At 40.0% G+C, this 19511-nt stretch overlaps 1 pseudogene; it reads right to left on the bottom strand.

Moving 5' to 3' along the window:
• Positions 1-16433: 16433 nt before the first annotated feature.
• LOC134492535 (proteasome assembly chaperone 2-like) lies at positions 16434-17210 on the bottom strand (annotated as a pseudogene).
• Positions 17211-19511: the final 2301 nt, after the last annotated feature.

Genomic DNA, 19511 nt, shown 5'->3' with positions numbered 1-19511 from the left:
ATAATGGGCAGCGCCTTGGGAATAAAGATATATTGAAGAGTATCTCAGTAGAGGTAGAGACCCTTGTAGCTAAAATCAGGCTTGGTAGGCAAGGAAATGACAAGCTTCAGCAAAAAAAATTCTCTGCTGAAAATGTCATGGATGAATAAGAAAGGAGCTCAACACCAAGAAGGAAGGTTAACAGTTTATTACACAAGCAATCATCAGGTTCTAATTCATGGGATAACATGGAACACAGTCACAGTGAAAAGGTGGGTTTATACAGAAAGTTAGATTCCTGATAAAAAGTTTCTTAATAGTGTGATTGGTTTTTAGTTTCACTGTCTTTGTGTTGATTGGTTGCTGTTTTGACAATTCTTAGAAAGTCCACCTTTTTCCAGGAAATGTAAAGGTGGTATGAAGGGTTTTCCCAATGAAAAATAACCCCAAGGGGTCAGATATTTTAAATTAACAGATATTTTAAATTGTCAGCTTAGTACTACTGTATGGAATTTGTGAATGGGCTTGTATGTTTGTTGGCTTACAAGAAAAATATATTATCAGGCTTTTGGTTTATCCAATCAGGGATGGAAAAGATGCTAATGGTCAAGGCTTTGCTAATACGTTATCAGGCCTTGCATTTTTCCACTAAAGAATTGGGGAAGTCTTTTCTGCCAGACAGTTAATTTTCTTGGTCTGGTGGTTGTCAATACATAATTTTTTTTCATGTCTGTGAAGTAGATTAATGAAAGTGGGGACGGAATGGTTTGCACTTGTATGACTTGAGGATATTCATGGAGAAAACTTTTGCTATGTGTTAAAGACAACAATAGCAATTGCTTGTGAATCTGTGCACCTTGAATATTTCCTACCTGATAGACTTCTCTTTGTGCCTGGACCTCAACTTTGCTGTCTAGCTCTTGCCCTTTGGAATGTTGACTAGACCTCAGACTAGTTTAGCTTTGACTTCAGGATTAATTTATCAATTAGTCCTCTCAGGAGTTTTGTAGCCCTTTTTGGAATTAGACCATACAATGACACTTTTGCCTCTCCCAATCTCAAGATTTTGGATTAAGGCTCAGTTTATTTTCTTTACTTGATCTCTCCCACTGCTGGACCCAGGAACCACTGCTATGTATCAAACTGGTTATCAAGAACTGTTGAAACTGAGTTAATGTATTAGTAAGAGATCAGACAAGATAGGATTATGTTTTAAGCCATTTCCAATTTTGTGTTTCTATTTGGCACTATAGTTTACTTGTACTTACTACTTTGAGAACTAAGCCAGTTCCTGCATACAACTCATCTTTGTTTGACCGATCTTAGTTTTTTCCCCTTTGTTTACATAGTTTGCATAAAGAATATTGAAAAATAGATCTCACAGATAGTGATAAAAGCATCCTTCAACTTTCCAGACAGTTCTTAAGTAAAATAATAAATGTAGAAGAAGGTTCAGCTGAAAGCTTGATATTTTATATTACTCTGCATGGTGTGTGAATTAGCACATATTTCTGAATATGGAACACTGAAGAATACCTTGAACTTTGCATTAATGACAAGATTTGTCATTATTAAACACATTACCAATTAAAAAAGCAGGGAGGAGAGAGAACATGAATTGAAATTATTAAGCAAATTGGATCATCTGCTCAGCTCAAGGGAAAGGCTGTGAGCTAAGTAGTGAAGCTTCTGTCAACGAAGGGGCAAACAGCAGCAGCACTTAAGCAAGCACACAGAGCAATGTACCATCGGCTGTGGGGGAGATCTTTGGTTTGGTTCAATAAATGTAAAAAGTAACATGCACATTAATGGCACAGTATCACTGACAATAATTTGAAGAACTGGCTTGATTGCCTTCTTTCCCGATGGCTTCTTATTGTGCTATTTTTATTAAATACAGACAGAGAGGTTGGGACCTAATTCTATACTTAGACGGAGCATACTTAACAGCATATGAAAATATGTTAGTAATTTTAAAAATGTGTGACGTAAATGAAGACGAGTTCACCTTATAAAAAATTTGCATAGCTCTGTAGATGCTTTTCTCTCATATTCACAAGACACAGAAAAGTATCCCAGGGGACATGTCTCCATGTTGGCTAGTGCCCCTGTCTGTTCTAAAAGCATTTTCAAGTGTGAAGACTTCAGATTCCACCAGAAGAACCAACAGGGAGTCACGAAGCAGTTTTGTTAGGTTTCATTTCTTAAGCCTCCTGAAAAACTGCTTCCCTCCCACCATCCCCCTTGAGGCTTACAGAGTGAAAAAGATGGGAAACCAAGCATTAGATTTTTTGACAGGGTTCACCACCTTAAGTGGCTTATTTGCTTCTGGCTAATAGGGTGTGTGAACCCAGCTATTGTGTTTTACCAACTATGGTTTAATGTATTGCAGTGCCATCCAATTGTGGCTTATTCAACAAACCATAGCTCAAGGTTGTGAAAGAGTCAAGGCACCCTTTATCACATCCTTTCTAAGCATTTTGTTAAGGAGAATTTGGAACATCGCTTTACTCCAATACCAAGTTGGGCCTGGTATAAATTGTCAGCCTCTCCTGGGCACTTCTAAGCACATACTATAGGGCAGAGTTTCTCAGCCAGGTTCCGTGAGAGGTCACTAGGAGTTCCCTGGGAGATCACCATATATTAAAAAAATTATTTCAAATTCAGGCAACTTCACATTAAAGAGGTAAGTTTCATTCTTTAGTGTTTAGTTCTTAAACACTGTTAATGCAGGTTTACAGGCCTACCCATGAAACAAATACAATAATTTTCTAACTTCTGGCCTATATTTGAACCTGAATGTGCAGGGGTGAAAAATATTTCAAGAGTTGAGTATTTCAAGAGTCCAGGGTCAAAAAGTTGAGAAAGGTTGCTATAGGGAGGTGTTTCTTTTTCCTCATATGTACCTTTGTAAAAGGTCAATTCTTTTAGGTAAATGGGATCTCTAGCAGTTCAGTGCTCCTGCTTGCATGTTAGCATTTGTATCTAAAGAGAATCCCTCCCAATAGATGATACACCCAGACATTGTAAGTATACATGCCTGTAAAAGGACAACCCCCACACACCCCAGGGCACGGCTGCTTGGCTTTGTGCTACTCCTGATTTGTACCCTGAGACAAAGCCCTTTCATAATTCCTGCTTAGGGCTTCCTATATTCCAGAAGTCTGACAGAAAAGAGATCTATAGCCTCATGGCAGAGCATAGGTTTTACAAGCAGAATCAGGGTAAATCCCAGACGGAATCTATGGAAAAGATTAAGTCAACATGTCCCATTTCTCTATCTGTAGACCTTACATAGACACTGCCAGTCTGGAGAGCCAAGATATTATGCTTGAGAGAAAAGTATCCTAAGGAAGCTACCTATGTTCCCCACGGTCTTTAGTGGGACTTACTCCCAAGATAAATGTCCTGAAGGCATGTTCTTTTCTTCTCACAAAACACCCCTTGCTTTTTTGGTTTTCCACCTAGCTGCTTTGGCTTCCATTCTTTCCCTTTCCTCTTCTTCACTCTGCAGCTTCCAAGAATTGCAATTTACCCCTTAGTCTGTGACAGCAGGCTAAGCAGAACTAATGAGGTTTCTTGTCTTTTTATGCAGTCATCAGGTAATTCAGGGGAGAATTGCCAGCCCTGCCCCCATTACTCATTAAAAGGGAATTCTTTTGTCTCCAGAATCACGTTTGTTTTCAGTAAAGGATGAGAAGTACTTGGTCCAAAACAATATCTTTTTCCTTTTGAGTGGCAGGAAATTATCTGTGTATGTTTGTATATACAATACAGGCAGTCCTTATTTAGTGACCACAATTGGGACCAGAAACTCAGTCATTAAGCCAAGCAAAGCTAAGTGGCTTGGCTAAGTGAAACTGTGACTGTGCTTATGATCTTACTTCAGTTTTCCTTTGCTTTACATACCTGTGAAGGTCATAAATGCAAGGATTGGTTGTAAAGTTACTTTTTCATCACTGTCATGACTGCGAATGGTCACTAAACAAAGCAGTTACTAAGCAAGGATTACCTGTATATATAGAGAGAGAATTCTGGGGCTATAGGACAGATTCTTCTTCCTATTTCTGAGATCATCAAAAGGAGTAAGAAAGCAAATTGGGAAATGAGCCTTCTCTCTATCCCAAAGACAAGTTTTCCGGTGATGGTCGGAGTACACCAAGGCTCCGCGCTGTCGCCGCTCCTATTTATATTAGTCATGGATACCATCACGCAAAACCTGCAGTGAAATGCACCCTGGACCATACTCTACGCTGATGATGTCATGCTTGCTTCTACCACTAGGAATGAACTGCAGCGGCAAGTACAGGCATGGAATGACCACCTCAGCCATTTTGGACTCCACCTGAACATGAAGAAAACTGAGTACCTAGAGACTATAACCACCCATGGGACTCTCCAAATAAATGGAGAAAACTTAAAGAAGGTGGACATATTTTGGTAGCTTGGCTCCCATCAGCAGTGATGTGCAAGGGAGGGTGAATGTGGCCTGGTTGCACTGGCAAGAACTCTCCGGTGTGCTGTGTGACAAACAAATACTAATCCGTCTCAAATCTAAGATCTATAAGATGATCGTTTGCCCTGTGGCACTGTATGGAACCGAGTGTTGGGCAGGAACAAAGGGTATAGAGAGCCACCTCCATGTTATGGAAATGCATATGCTCCATTGGATATTGGGCATCTCCCCACTTGATCACATCACAAATGATGCCACCCAACAACAACTAGGCATGTCATTAATTACAGAGATGATGAGAGAAAGCCGGCTTCGTTGGTATGGACATGTCCTTAGAGCGGAAACTTCCACTGTCGCCAAAATAATTTATCATCTTAAAATCGATGTCCGGCAGCCACATGGGTGACCAAAACAGAGATGGCAAGACACCATCAATAAGGACATGCAAATTGTGGGTCTGTGTCCTGAGGATGCGGATGATCGGGCAAAGTGGCGTTTCAGGATCCGAAAAGCAGACCCCATGATAGCGGGAAAATACTAGGAAGGAGGAGGAGGAGGAGTCTACTTCCCAAAAGCATGGGAGAGCACTGACTTCCCTAATCACATACCTCAACACACAGAGCCAGAAGGTGGTGCTGCAGAATTTACTGCCCTTTTATCTTGCTATCTCTATTTATCTACCTCTCTCTCACTTGCCAGGGTTAGGCAAAGTGAGCATAGGAGAGAGGTGGTGGTGGCAATAACTACTAAGCCACTACACCAAGGCAGGAGACAGATCTAGGGTAAGAAGCCCAGAGGGCTTCTGGGAGATGAGGCTGAGACCTCCAACCTTCCACCCTACAAGCTCAGCCATGCTGCTATCATCTATCCCATTCATCATGATTTGCATGAACAATAAAGATAGACCATTCCAGCTTTTGTGAGATGTTGTTATACCATAATTTTTCATAAGCCATCTTCTTATCCTCTACACAAATATCAACACCAACACTAAAGTCTATGTAAATGAATTAAATGATTTAAATGAATTCAGTTAAATTACAACTGAATTTCATACTGATCTTCCCATACTGATCTTCCCACTCAACTGAGGAACATACTTCTCAGTGTTGAACTTTACCAAATGGAGCTATTTTTTTAGTTATCTTCTGCCAGGAATTTAAAAACTGAGAATTGGCATCAATGAATATCTTGAAGGATGCATCTGGGTAAGGTCCTAGGTTGGACAGGATTACTATTGACCTCTTAGTTCCCTGACTGCTTGTAAAACCCAATTTTTCATTCTCTATTGATCCAATGCCAGTGGCTTTTAACTAGGATTTTTAAAAAAATACAGAAATGTGAAAGAAGTTACTTCAGTTTATATTGGTTGCATAACTGTCTCTGTTTCAAGGCAGAGTATAGAATGAATAGGACTCTGAAAATCTCAGGTGTAACACAGTGGTAGGGACATCTGTTTATTTATATTCCACCTTTCATTCAAGCGGAAGCTGGATTCTCAGGTAGCCGGCTCAGGTCCACTCAGCCTTCCATCCTTCCAAGGTTGGTAAAATGAGCACCCAGCTTGCTAGGGAAGGTGACGACTGGGGAAGTCAATGGCAAACGACCCCGCTATAGTCTGCCAAGAAAATGTCACGAAAGCGGTGTCCCCCCAAAGTGTCAGACATGACTTGGTGCTTGCGCACGGGACCTTTCACCTTTTACCTTTCATTCAAGAGCAAAAGGCAGAATACATGGCATTCTCCTCCTATTTCCCCTCACAATAACAGCCATATAAGGTCCACAGGGCTGAGAGTGACTGGCCCAAAGTCATCCATCCAGTGGTTGAGGCAGACTAGAACCTTTAACTCCTTAACCACTACACCACACAGTGTAGCTGAATCTCTCTAACTTGTTTTGCATTACAGCCCCCAAAGGAACAGCATACAAGGAGCAGTGTACAAAAGAACATACAGAATCATTGGTATTTAACCCCTGATAAGTTGCTGAACATGTATAAGGGAGTATCAAATGTATGTTGGAAATGTTCTTAAGGTAAAGGCACTTTTTACCATTTATGGTGGATTTGTAAGAAAACTAAGAAATATTGGGAACAGATACAGTATGCATTACAATTCAAAAGATTCTTAAGATGAATATACAATTGAAGCCAGAAGTTTTCCTTTTAGGTTTGATGAACAAACAGCTTGAAACAAAATTTGGGGCTTTGTTTCTATATATGATAACGGTAGCAAGACTTTTGTATGCACAAAGGTGGAAGGATTCACAAATTCCTACAGTGGAAGAATGGGTGATAAAATCAATGGAACTGGCAGAGATGGCGAAACTGAAATTGATCAAAGAAAACAATTTGTCTAGCTTTGTTTCTGCTTGGAAATCACTTTTGGGCTTTTTGCTTGCAACTGAAAAAAATGAAGTTTTGATTTTGGGATTTGATGATTAGGTTGGTATAGATTATAGAAGTAATGTTTATTAGTTAAAATTAGAGGAAGAGGTTAATGTATTTTGTATCTGTCTGTGCTGGAGAAGGTCGGAAGTCACTCTTTTTGCTGTACTTCTTTCTATTTATTTCTACACTTTTTAATTTGTTTCTTTTTTCTTTAGTCTCTCTTTAACCTTTTTCTATCTTTTTGTATTTTATCTTTATGTTGAAAATTTAATAAAGTTTCTTTTAAAAAAAAAAAAGAACGTACAGAATCTGAATGACATAAATCCATCTTCAAACGGAAGCTTGCCCATTTGAAGAGTAATGGGGAGGATGAAGGACCAAACAACCTTCTGTCCCTTCCTTCTCTTCCTTTACAAAAGAAGAGACATCACAATAGGCCTGTAATTAAGAACACAAAGTTATATACAACCTAATAAATCTGTCATCAGAGTTGCAAACACTTGGTGCAATTGAATTAAACTGTCAGAGAAACAAAGAACACGATCTGAAAACTTGTTAATGACACCTGAATACTGATATTTTATGAAGTGCAGTGGAAGTGCAACTAAATGGAAATTATTCAAATATTCTTTAAAAAAAACAATTATACTCTTGATAAGAGATCAGGTTTGGCCTTTGTAGGTCTTCCAGGGTTAACATCTTCAGCAATGTCCCATTGTATTATACATTATACAGACTGGCCAGTCCTCACACATCAGAACAAATGGACACAAATCCACCAGTAGAAATGGCAGTGGTAGAACACTTCACCTTCCTGGGATGCTGATATAATCTTCAAGATGGTCATCCTTGAGTGAAAGACATACGGTGGCCAATTTCTTTATGAGGCAGCTAGCTGGAATTTCTTGGGAGTTTTAACATTATTTTTCTCTGATGCTAAACACTGGACAAAAATATTTTGTAGTTGTACTACATGTGTTAATCAGCTCACTAATGCAAGAAAAAAATCTGTCATACCCAATAGCTGTGAACGGATGCTATTTATAGGTAATCATCTCTGCCTGTATTCTCAGAACTCTCCATCTTAATCTTTCACAAATTTTAGGAAATGAAAATAAGACATGGGTTAATATTTTGGATGCCATAAGTATCTTTGCAACGTCTAGTGCTTAATAACATTTACATCCAGATAAACACATTTTTTTTAAAAGTATTTTTTTCCGCTGAAATACATACTTCTTGTTTTTAGCAAATCTTTTTTCTTACAATTATATTATTCTAGTTGTATTATTAATGCAAAGAGGAGCAACTAACAACTTAATTATAGAGTTGTCTCTGTCCTGTATAAAGTAAGAAACTTTTTTTTTATCCGTGCAATCATGTTTAACTCTTGGAAACTGCCTGGACAAGTCCCTGCAGTTTTCTTGGCAAGGTTTTTGCACAGATGCCTACAAACAGGGAGCAAACCCCACATTCACTAGCACCGATGATGTTATCTAGTTGGGTAATGAAACATCTGCAAGCAAATAACCAAGCCCAGAGAGCACCAGGGCCTCCACTGTCCTACCTTTGCTTAAAAATCTCCAGTGGTGGAATGCCCACAACTTCATAGAGAGGCTGTTCCACTGCTTAGTAGCTCTCTCTTTCTTCCTTATTATTTCAAGTTCAGATTATACTCTGTAGCTCATTAAAACTGTTATGGTGTATTCACAATATGATGTATGTTTTGATAGCCTCCAGATTCCTATTTATAGGGAGTCCCTACTTAGTTGTGACAGATACATCTGCGGAGAGGGTATGAAGCAATTCCTCTGGGGCTAAGGACAACTTCTGGATGCTTTGATTTTCTGCTTGGCCATACTGGGAGTTTGGCTCTACCCTGAAAGTCAGTTGGCTTTACTGTATGGCTTCTAGAATTCAGTCTTGGGAACAGACTGAAAAGGGAAACATCCCTCTCTGTTCTACTCCTAGAACAAATAAAAAAGAAGCAGTTTTTCATAAGGTGACTAAACAACCTCTGGGATTTATTCTGAATAGGATACATTTATGGAAGATATTCTGTTGAGGGCTCCAAGTCCTTAAGACTCTACATTGCCTCTGGGTTAAGAGCAGCATGTCCTCCAATACCATTTGAAAAAGAAAAAAAAGCATTGGTGGGAAAGAAGTATGGTTACTATGAAAAACAAAACGATCCTTGGCCTGATCCAGCAAGGTGATTCTTATATTGGACCTAAATATCCAGAAGGGCCAATGGATGCAGCCATGCAATTCTCAAGCTCTGTTGGATGCAGCCAATAAAGAAGACACACTCAAAAACCTGGAGCACTCACCAAACATGAACTCTGATGAGGACTTGCCAGCTGCTGCTGCTGCTACTCAAACAATGCCAACTTCTGCAGCAATGAAGGTCTGCCGGGAAGAAAGCCTTCACGGGAATCCTAGTTGTCCTGGAAGACCACACACACATGCAGGGCACTTGCCTTGAACCGACGTCTACTTGAGCAGAGCTTAACCAGTTCACCCGTATTGGAGTGCCCTGCTTCTTTGAATAAATCTGTAATGTTAGCTTTTGTTAGCCCACCTAATCATAGATTCCTGTCTTCATTTCTAATATCACTTCCACATTCATTCTTTAAAAACACCAACAGCGAATGGCTGCAGCCCATTGCTTTTTTTTTTTTTTTGGAAGTAAGCTCAGATGAAAAGCTAAAAGAAAGTTTGGGAGTTGCACAGAATATCTTTGGGAGGGGTGGTCAAGGGCACATGCATGGCTTGCTTTCTGTTAAGTAGTATTTTGTGGCCAGCCATTATTTAAACAAGAAAGCCCTCCACCATCATGCCAATAGGTTTTAACACTTATTTTAGTCTGCCTTGCATTCCTGGCAGGATATAAATAAATTTCAGAATCAAAAGGCTTGGGCTGAAGACAAGTTGGAGTTAACAACAAAAAGAAAAAGACTCTTGATTTGGGTGTCAAACAATAATCCAGAAACAAACATACAAACAAACCCAGGCCAGTAATTTTGTAACAGAAAGTTTTTAAAAAATAGCACATGGAGGACTTTCCAAGCAACTCTCACACAATTAGGTTAAAATTGCTGATTGGCAGCTCTTAGTTCCAAGCTGGAAAGCCCAAAGACTTCATCTCTTGCCACTTGGTTCTGTTTCTTCTTTTATTTCTCTCTGTTAACAGTAAAATCATTATATTTTGGAAATATATTTTTATATCATCCTTCATTCACCTATCCTTTTTTTGCAAAATGAATTTGTGTGGGGCTGGAAACCAATATTTTAAAAAGCTAAGGTAGAGGAAGCTGGTTATCTCTGGAAAGGGAAAATGATCAACCTAAAAACAAGCAGATCAATACAGATATGCAAATTGTACTGTGTGTAGTTATTTGGAAAGAAAAAATCAAGACTTGGTTGACATGGATGGGACCTTGACTCAGGGGAAGAGTAAAGAGCAGGTTCAAAGGCCAAGCAAAACAGCTTTGGCATTTTCTGAAGCAAAAATTAACCCCAAAGTCTTCCCATCTAAAACATAGATAGGGAACAGCAAGTTAATGGACAGTTAACAGTTAATGGACAGCAAGCATGGCCATTGGGAAGACATGCTAGAAGGTGACCTCAACCACAGGTTCCTCACCTCTGGTCTAAGAGAAACATGCAAAAATGCTGCTGATGATACTTCAGTCAGGCAGCTATTTCTGTTTCCTGGAGTTGTACTAGGGGGTAAAATTAACTATTCAAGCAAAATACGAAAGATCTGCCAAATAGAGAGTGTATGAATTTGATTACAGCAACATTACTCTTGCTTTGTACTGAATCATTCCCACTATCAAAGACTGACTATTCAAAATGGTGGAAATTAAGTATAATTTATAAAAGAAATCAAAAAGTTACATGAAGTGATTGATTTTTTTAAAAAAATGGAAGGCTTTTTATTATATATTGGAATAACTCCATTGAGTTGAGTAACTACTATATTTATAGACAGCTGAAGTGTTTATACTTAAAGTATTGGTAAAAATAAGAACAATAAATGAACAGCTGTGTGGTGGGAGAACTGTCTTTCTCCTAGATTTTCTGGCAATGGGCTCAAAAGAAACAAAAGAGAAATGTGAGTTGCCAAAACCAAATTTGTGTGTTGGGACAGCTTTTCCCCAAAAGGCTGAAACTGCAGTACATAAGAAAGGGTAATCTTGGATATGGCCAATTTATAGATAACCATGAATCAATATCCTACCCCTCCTTTCACCAACAAATGAGTATTTCTGCTGAGGTAGACGTACTGTGTGTTTCAAGCATTCAATATGAGCAATCAAGTTGGAGATTTAATAGCTGACGGAAATAGAACTCTAGAACAGATTGACCTTCAGGAGGATCCAGCTGGGCTGTTCTGTGCAATTCACAACACATTTGTTGCCACTTGCATTCATTTGGATAAAATTAACACTATTACAAAGCATCAGTGCCCAGCTCTCATCTGTGGAATAACAAGAGTAAATTAGGAATAGCTGTATTATTTAGATCCTAGAAATGGCATGGGTAATCTGATGGCTTCCAGCTGTTTTTCTTTCAGCTAGTAGTAACCTAGTAGTATCTACTAGAAAATTAAAGTTTGTGTGAGTTGTAGTTCAGTAAAACTGAAAGGCTCTGGGGCTGCCTTTTTACAGAAGGCAGCAATGAGAAAGTTTTGTGAAAATTGTGGATTGGGAAGGGATGTGCAACTGTCGTGATAATTAACCTCAGTTAGTCAGACACTGGATTGATTACCAGGAACTAAGATATGGCAGCATCTGAAAGCTCCTGTATATTATTATGAAAGAATCTGGAGTCTTTGGGATACTTTTAGTGAAAAGATCCCCTTTGAAAAAACAAAATATGCCCATTCACCAGGAGGAAAATCACTGACCTGTTTTCAGTCTTCAACAGTGCAACCAAAGAGTATTTTCTACCAAGGAGAAGTGTAAAATGGAACTACTGAATATTTGAAGCAATTCTATCAGTGGACTAAACATTGCTATTTTTTTTTAATCCATTCAATTGTGTCCAGTTCTCAGAGACTGCCTGGACAAGTCCCTTTGGCAAGATTTCAGAAGTGGTTTGCTGTTGCCTGCTTCCTAGGGCTGAGAGGGAGTGACTGGCCCAAGGTCACCCAGCTGGCTTTGGGCCTAAGGCGGGACTAAAACTCAGGGTCTCCCGGTTTCTAGCCTGATGTCCTAACCAATATCCCAAACTGGCTCTCAAACACTGCTAATACTTAATGCCTAAAGAGAAACCACTTGTATGCCTTGAGGTACATAGCAAGTTATTCCCTACAAATTTTGGCACCAAGGAACCAATATGAGGTGGTGCCTCCACATGGCCAGCAAGCCAGCATGGCTACCACGATCTGGGCAATAACAGTGACTCTTTTTCAAAGCTATCACAAGTAGTGTCTAAAGCCTGGAGAAAGTCTTACATATTCTCACCAACAGGCCTGTGTATCAGCCCCAAGAACATTTCAATCTGCATGGAGGAACCATCAAGTCAACCCTCTTTGTCACAATGGTTGGTGTGCTTTTATTACAATTGGTTTTCATCCATTACAGAGGAGGGCCCCATAAATAGTATTAGACAATTTAGAGCACCTTCTCTTCTCCATTGTGTCTTTGTCTGAGGATGTGCTGGAAATGCTGCATATCAGTTTTAAGTGGGCTGGCTCTTCACTTTCTGCTTGAGGGCTCTTCAGTCCTGCCCTTGGGCCCAGCAGGGAGGCATCCTTCCAATAGGCATTTCAAGTGCATTCATAAAAGCAAACACAACCATCACAAGTCACAGAGAAAAGTCTCTCTTTTCACCAAGTGTTATTTCCTGACCTAAATCAGTCTTTGCTTTTGAATCAGTTTATGTTGCTAGTTATTCAGTAGATTGATTGCTGCTATGGCAACTGCACATCCCACTTGGCAGCCACACGCATTAGTCCTTGATGTGTTCCCAGTGCAACGTTCCTTTTCCAAATGCGTTTTTGCGGTTGCTCAAAATTAGAAAATATTTGGGGAATTAATTTGCTTTGACGTTGCCAGTATCAAGCTCATATTGTTTGGGGAAGGTAAAATGAGCCTTGAGGTGTTAACAAAAAATAAAAAATAAATAAAAATGGGGAAATGTTTTTCTTTCCAAACAGTGGCAAGCTATCTGGGTGGAATTGAAAAAAAAGCACTGCCACATCAATACTCCTTATCTTAGGTTTGCAAAAATTCCGACCAACTGCTAGAATGGGAGTACACTTCATAGAGCAGGGTAAAATGGTCTTGTTGCTGAAATATCCTAAGCAAATACATTTTCCTTTTCCTTCACACTATGGAAAAATAATCCAGTTTTTGCTTCACTCTCTATAGCTTGTGCTAATATTTTGGTAAGAAAGTATGTACTTTGTACACCCCAAGTTCAATCCATGGCATTGCCAGTTAAACAAGAATGGCTCATTTGTAGCCCTCCAGAAAGCATTAGACTACAATTGCCATTGTCATTTGAGTCATGTGGCTACAGCTGATGGGAATTGGAGTTCAACAACATTCAGAGGGCCACACATTGACTATTCATGAGTTAAGATTACTCTGAGAGCAGGATAGAGTTGAAGGATTGTGGTCATCAGAGCAAACAATGCTAAACTACACAAAGAATCAACTGAGTATAACATAATATACATTCCCAAGGAACAGATGTTGCCAAAGCATGACACAGCCCCTTGCAGCTGTAAAAAAATTATACTTCTTTAACAAACCACAATGGCCTAGTTTTTTCTCTTTCCAACAAGGATAGATGGGAGTAGCAGAAGCCAATAAGAATCATGTGTAATACAGCCATTATTAAATATTCTTGCTAAAATATAGCAATCCTCTAATGATTATACTGCTGAGAACTACCATTTCTGAATCCTGAACAGACAAGATGTCCATACACAAGATGAGAAACAAACATTGCTGTTTTCTTGCTCTGGTGAGGTTGAGAAGACATTGGGTGGTGATTTACATTGGAAGAGACTCACCAGCCTTGGGGTTTCAAGAGCAAGTAAAAGATATTGAGATCCTGAAGAGCCAAGGGTCAAACAAGCTGAATCTGGAGACATCCCAGAACAACTTCTAGAGGGGATTCATGGCTGTTTGACAGGTTAAGTGAATTTCCAGGGGTATAAAATCCTGAATTTAATAAAGGTTCTAGAGTTGTAGCAGTATCACCAGGAATGATGTTTCAACATCAGATTGCAACATCGTCCATGGCTGCCCCACCAACACATGCAAGTTAATGATCTTTGTATCTTATTGTTAGAACTTATTGCAAGATATCTTGAACATGATTTGAGGAACTTTGAAAAGAAAGACTATAAACTTAATATAGAACACATGCTTTTCATCAAAAATGTTCCAGATTTGATTCCTAAGTAGGATTAGAAATGAATTGTACACTTCAGTATTGACAGTATTAGTCTAGATGGGCTACAGTAGTTGCCTGATTAGGTATAAATCTTTCTGTTCTGTGAATACCCAAATCCCATTCCCTAGCCAGAAACTAACAGGGATTTAAAAAGCTTGAACACTAGGCTGGAAACATCTCTTTATAGCCTCTGGCTATGTCCTCTCTTCTCTGTTGGTAGCTGGAAAAGGACTGAAAGGCTTTAGGTTGTGCTACATTGATGTTTGGCACAATGAGAATTGGGATGACTCACTTATCTAGGAGCTAGGTTAGGTGTAGAGCCTGTGAAGAAGTTCAGACTCCATCAGTGGAGTCCAGAGGTATGTAAAAGTAACCCTCTTCAGACATTAGGCTGGCTATTAGATAAGTAACTCCTCATTCATTACAACCAAAGGGTGTGTCTGAGCAAGCCAAATCACCAAGATAGTAGTGGATAATGAAGGTAAAGTGTGTGAATTACATACAGCTTTGGGCAAGTCTGGTAGTTCAATAATGGAGCAGATACCACCATTTCTATGGTGGAGTGGTTCCTAATGTGAGAATGTTTAGCCAGTTGATAACAGCCATGAGACAGAAGTTACCTACTCTGAAAATTATGAAGAAGACAACATAAATGCTTATTCAAACCAAAAGTCAAAAATAAGAGCTCTTCTAATGTCTTGGGTATGAAATCTTGTTTCCAATGGGCTAGAGGGTGAAAATAAACACTTGAACGAGTTACAAGCCTCCCCAAATGAAAAACAGAAACCCAGTGTTCTGTCTGTATGTCTATTAAACCAGCTCATTGTGAAAAGGAGGGGAGGTCTGTTTTTTTACACATATTATTCACTGATCCTGAGGATAGAAATTGTGGCAAGTTCTTAGTGGTATGGGGATACCAAGTCATCTTGTATGCCTCCTGAAGAATCTGTATAACGACCAAGTAGCAACAGTAAGAACAGACCACGGAACAACAGACTGGTTTAAGATTGGGAAAGGAGTACGGCAGGGCTGTATACTCTCACCCTACCTATTCAACTTGTATGCAGAACACATCATGCGACAAGCTGGCCTTGAGGAATCCAAGGCTGGAGTTAAAATCTCTGGAAGAAACATTAACAATCTCAGATATGCAGATGATACCACTTTGATGGCTGAAAGTGAAGAGGAACTGAGGAGCCTTATGATGGTGAAAGAAGAAAGTGCAAAAGCTGGTTTGCAGCTAAACCTCAAAAAAACCAAGATTATGGCAACCAGCTTGATTGATAACTGGCACATAGAGGGAGAAAATGTAGAAGCAGTGAAAGACTTTGTATTCCTAGGCGCAAAGATTACTGCAGATGCTGACTGCAGTCAGGAAATCAGAAGACGCTTAATCCTTGGAAGAAGAGCAATGACAAATCTCGATAAAATAGTTAAGAGCAGAGACATCACACTGACAACAAAGGCCCGCATAGTTAAAGCAATGGTGTTCCCTGTAGTAACATATGGCTGCGAGAGCTGGACCATAAGGAAGGCTGAGAGAAGGAAGATCGATGCTTTTGAACTGTGGTGTTGGAGGAAAATTCTGAGAGTGCCTTGGACTGCAAGAAGATCCAACCAGTCCATCCTCCAGGAAATAAAGCCAGACTGCTCACTTGAGGGAATGATATTAAAGGCAAAACTGAAATACTTTGGCCACATCATGAGAAGACAGGACACCCTGGAGAAGATGCTGATGCTAGGGAGAGTGGAAGGCAAAAGGAAGAGGGGCCGACCAAGGGCAAGATGGATGGATGATATTCTAGAGGTGACGGACTCGTCCCTGGGGGAGCTGGGGGTGTTGACGACTGACAGGAAGCTCTGGCGTGGGCTGGTCCATGAAGTCACGAAGAGTCGGAAGCGACTAAACGAATAAACAACAACAAACCTTTATTTATTCACCTAGACAAAAACAAAGATAAGCTCCAGACAGGAGTCAGGCTCAGTGGGTAAGAGGACAGAGATTCATAATACCTTTAAGATATTTCTTTGCTAAAGTTAGTTAAAATATCTGTGATAAGTGATCACAAGTTTCATACAAGAGTATATAGACCTGTTAAAATTCATTTCAGATTCCAAAATACATCTTGGATTGTATACAAGTGGGCTATAAAGAAAGCAATACATGATTTAAAACAATAAAGGTGGGAGTCCACTACCAAGAAGTAGTTTCCAGGAACTTGGTTTTTCCATCAGGAAGATTTTGCTTGAGAACTGCTACTTTGAGGTGTAGTTAGTTGTAGGGATGCATTAAGGTAATCAGCAAGAGCAAGTACATCAGGAATGTTGTCTCCTTCAGACAACATTCAGCAAAACTACCAGTAGAACTCCTTTTGAACAACTCTCTGTGAACCACAGTTTTGTAATAGCTCCTCCTGGACTATGGAACATTTTATCATTATATACTCCAGGAAATGCAGATATTTGGTCCAATTCACTGCCACTCAGTCTCTCCAAAACATCTCCCACTGTTCTCTTAACAGCAGGTGAAATCAAGTATCGCATGATGAAATCAGGTATCAAGGTACCATGAAGCTGTTGGTCATTGTATTGATAAGCATGACTGCTTGACAAGAGAACAATTTTGGAAAAGCAACAGTTTTTCACTCAGGACAGCATTATTTGACAAAAAAGAGCCTATATTTGTTCTTTATGAATGGTGACATGATCTGCAGAACCTTTTTTTTTCTTTTGACGTCGCTGCTTACATGCAGTTCTGTTGCATCCTCTTCTGTTGTTATATATTGATTATTTCCAACCACTGGCAAAGGGAATCATTATAGAAGTAGCTAACTGTGGACATATGGAGAAATGACTAAATCTATAGCCAGATGAAATCTATCAACACTGCCCACTGATAACAGTTGGCATAAGGAGTGTGAAGCCTTTGAAATTGGAGCACGCATAGCCATCATAGGAAATGAACATCCTGGCCTGTTTAGTCCATATGCTAGAGTATATCCTGATCTCACCCTGCCTCTCTAACCATAGGAAGGGACAGAATCAGACCCACAGGCCTGTCACAGGAATCGTCTTTTTTCATTGTCTCTTCCGTTTGCTCATCCTGCAGGGTCAGGCATTAGGTATTTGCTTGTGTAATTCAGTTGGTACTGAGAGCATCCAGAGGCAAGAAGGTGGAACTTTTCAATAGGCTCAGTAAGTCCAGCTGAGGAATAACTAAAACTGTGGTCTTAATTGCATTCATCAGAACCAAGGACATATAGTAGATGGGCTCAAGAATTTCATAAATAACGTCTGTGATTCCTTATATATGAGCTAAGTTTTTCCCTCAGGGAAGAAGTGACAACAGTTTTGGCTCCCTGCAGCACCTCTTTCTACCAATAAGGCTTCAGCTGGAAGGACCAATCACAAGAAGCCTTTTATGAAGGCCAGGCAGTGTAGGCAGGAATCCATGTTGTGCTCTTTTTTGAATCAGACCAGACCAAAAAAAAAAAAACACCACCAAATGTAGGAGGCAGCTTCCTGATGGATGTTCCACATTTTTTATTTGTGTCCTCTGAAGGTATCAGCCTTGCAGTAAAAAGCAAAAAAAAAAAAAATGCTCTCATGGAAAAGGGCTGAAGTTACAACAAGCCAACAACACAAAGGGGCAAAACTAATACAAACAAAAGATAAATAAAAGGTGAAGAAACTACAATTGCAAAGAAGACATCCTAGAGATATTGTTGTGATGATCAAGAGGCTATTGAGGAGGGCCAAATGGGAACCTGGTCTAGGAATGGGATTCCTGCCAAAATCTAGCTCTAAAAAGTTCCAACTGGGGTCCTGCGCAGGGACAGATTGTGAATCCCAGAGGCCACAATGAAGAATGTTGAACTGTAACCCATGACTTGCCAATCACAGTGACTAGGTAGCTAAATTTTGGACACTATCAGTGCACCACACCCAAACCAAAGGCAGCAGACATTGTGGCTTAGCACAATGCAGGAATCGCCAGTGTCATTTTTTCACGTTTGATGACCAAAGGGCGCAAGTGGCAGTAAAAACATCACGAAGACCACAGGTATCACCATGTAATGAGATTAGGCCTTTCATATGTGAGTGCCAGGGTTCACATCAGAGTGCCATTTCTTTCACTTAGGAAGCTATCATTAATTAATACAATTCCATGCATGCCTACTGCAAGCAAATGTGAACTTTCTTTTCATCATTTCCTATAAAAACCCACAACTTCAAAACAAATGGCAGGCTCCTGCTACATTCAGAGAGATAGTCCAGTGATTGTATGTCAACTGAGAAGATGTTTTCCCCAGTGTCTCCTGTAAGAAAACATATCAGTGCCTAATATAATCTCCAAACCTGAGGATGGGAGGAGGGAAGCAACAATTCCCAAAAGTAAACTGCTTACTGACTTTTATTTTGATCAAATAAACAACATAACACAACATATACGGGCACTGAAAACAATTCTTTGGAGAAATGTAATCTCCAAATAAATACCCCAGCTCTGCAGCTTGTTTTATAGAAGCAAAAAAAGAAAGTCGAGCATGCAGCTGCCAAGTTATAAATAAGCGACATAGATAAATGCAGAGATGGAACAGGATGTAGCTGTGACATGTTACTCACTCACAGCACATTGCACATTCTCACAGCAATCCAGCCAGTATCAAAAGGACAAGCTCAACATCATATTATCCAGGTGTCATGGGTTACAGCTCCCATCACTAGCCAACATATGTATTATGGGAGCTGTAATCCAACATCTCAGAAGAAGAGAACAAGCATCAGGAAGGAAGACTAAACTAAACTAAGGGAATCATGAGCCAGCTGACCAGGCTCTTGGATTGGAAAGATGGTACAAAGAAGAGGGCCAGCAGCTGAAGTTCTCAGGCTCTTGGCAAGGCCTCTGCTAGCATTGGAGAGAAGGTTAAGAGAGAGAAGAATCAAGTCATCCAAGCAACCAGGCTTTTGAGTCTCAGGGACAATGGGTGGGGGGCATTTGGGGGTTGGGTCCATCTCCTCATCTTTTCATCAGAGAACTTAATCAGGAAATGCCATCTGTCTCTTCCCTGTTGCTGTAGGGTGGGAGACCGAGCTGCATTGGGTGCCAGCTTGCTTCTGGGTCCAATTCAAGGTGTTGGTTATCACCTTTAAAGCCCTACATGGCATGGGGCCAGGGTACCTGAGGGACCGCCTCTTCCCCATTAGGTCAACCCATCCCACCTGATCATGCAGAGAGGGCACGTCTGCAAGAGAATTCCATCTGGT

Source organism: Candoia aspera, chromosome 2, assembly GCF_035149785.1.
Source record: "Candoia aspera isolate rCanAsp1 chromosome 2, rCanAsp1.hap2, whole genome shotgun sequence".
In the NCBI taxonomy this organism is placed as follows: domain Eukaryota; kingdom Metazoa; phylum Chordata; class Lepidosauria; order Squamata; family Boidae; genus Candoia; species Candoia aspera.
The sequence above is the reverse complement of the archived record's forward strand: the minus strand, read 5'-3'. Positions and strand labels throughout refer to the sequence as shown.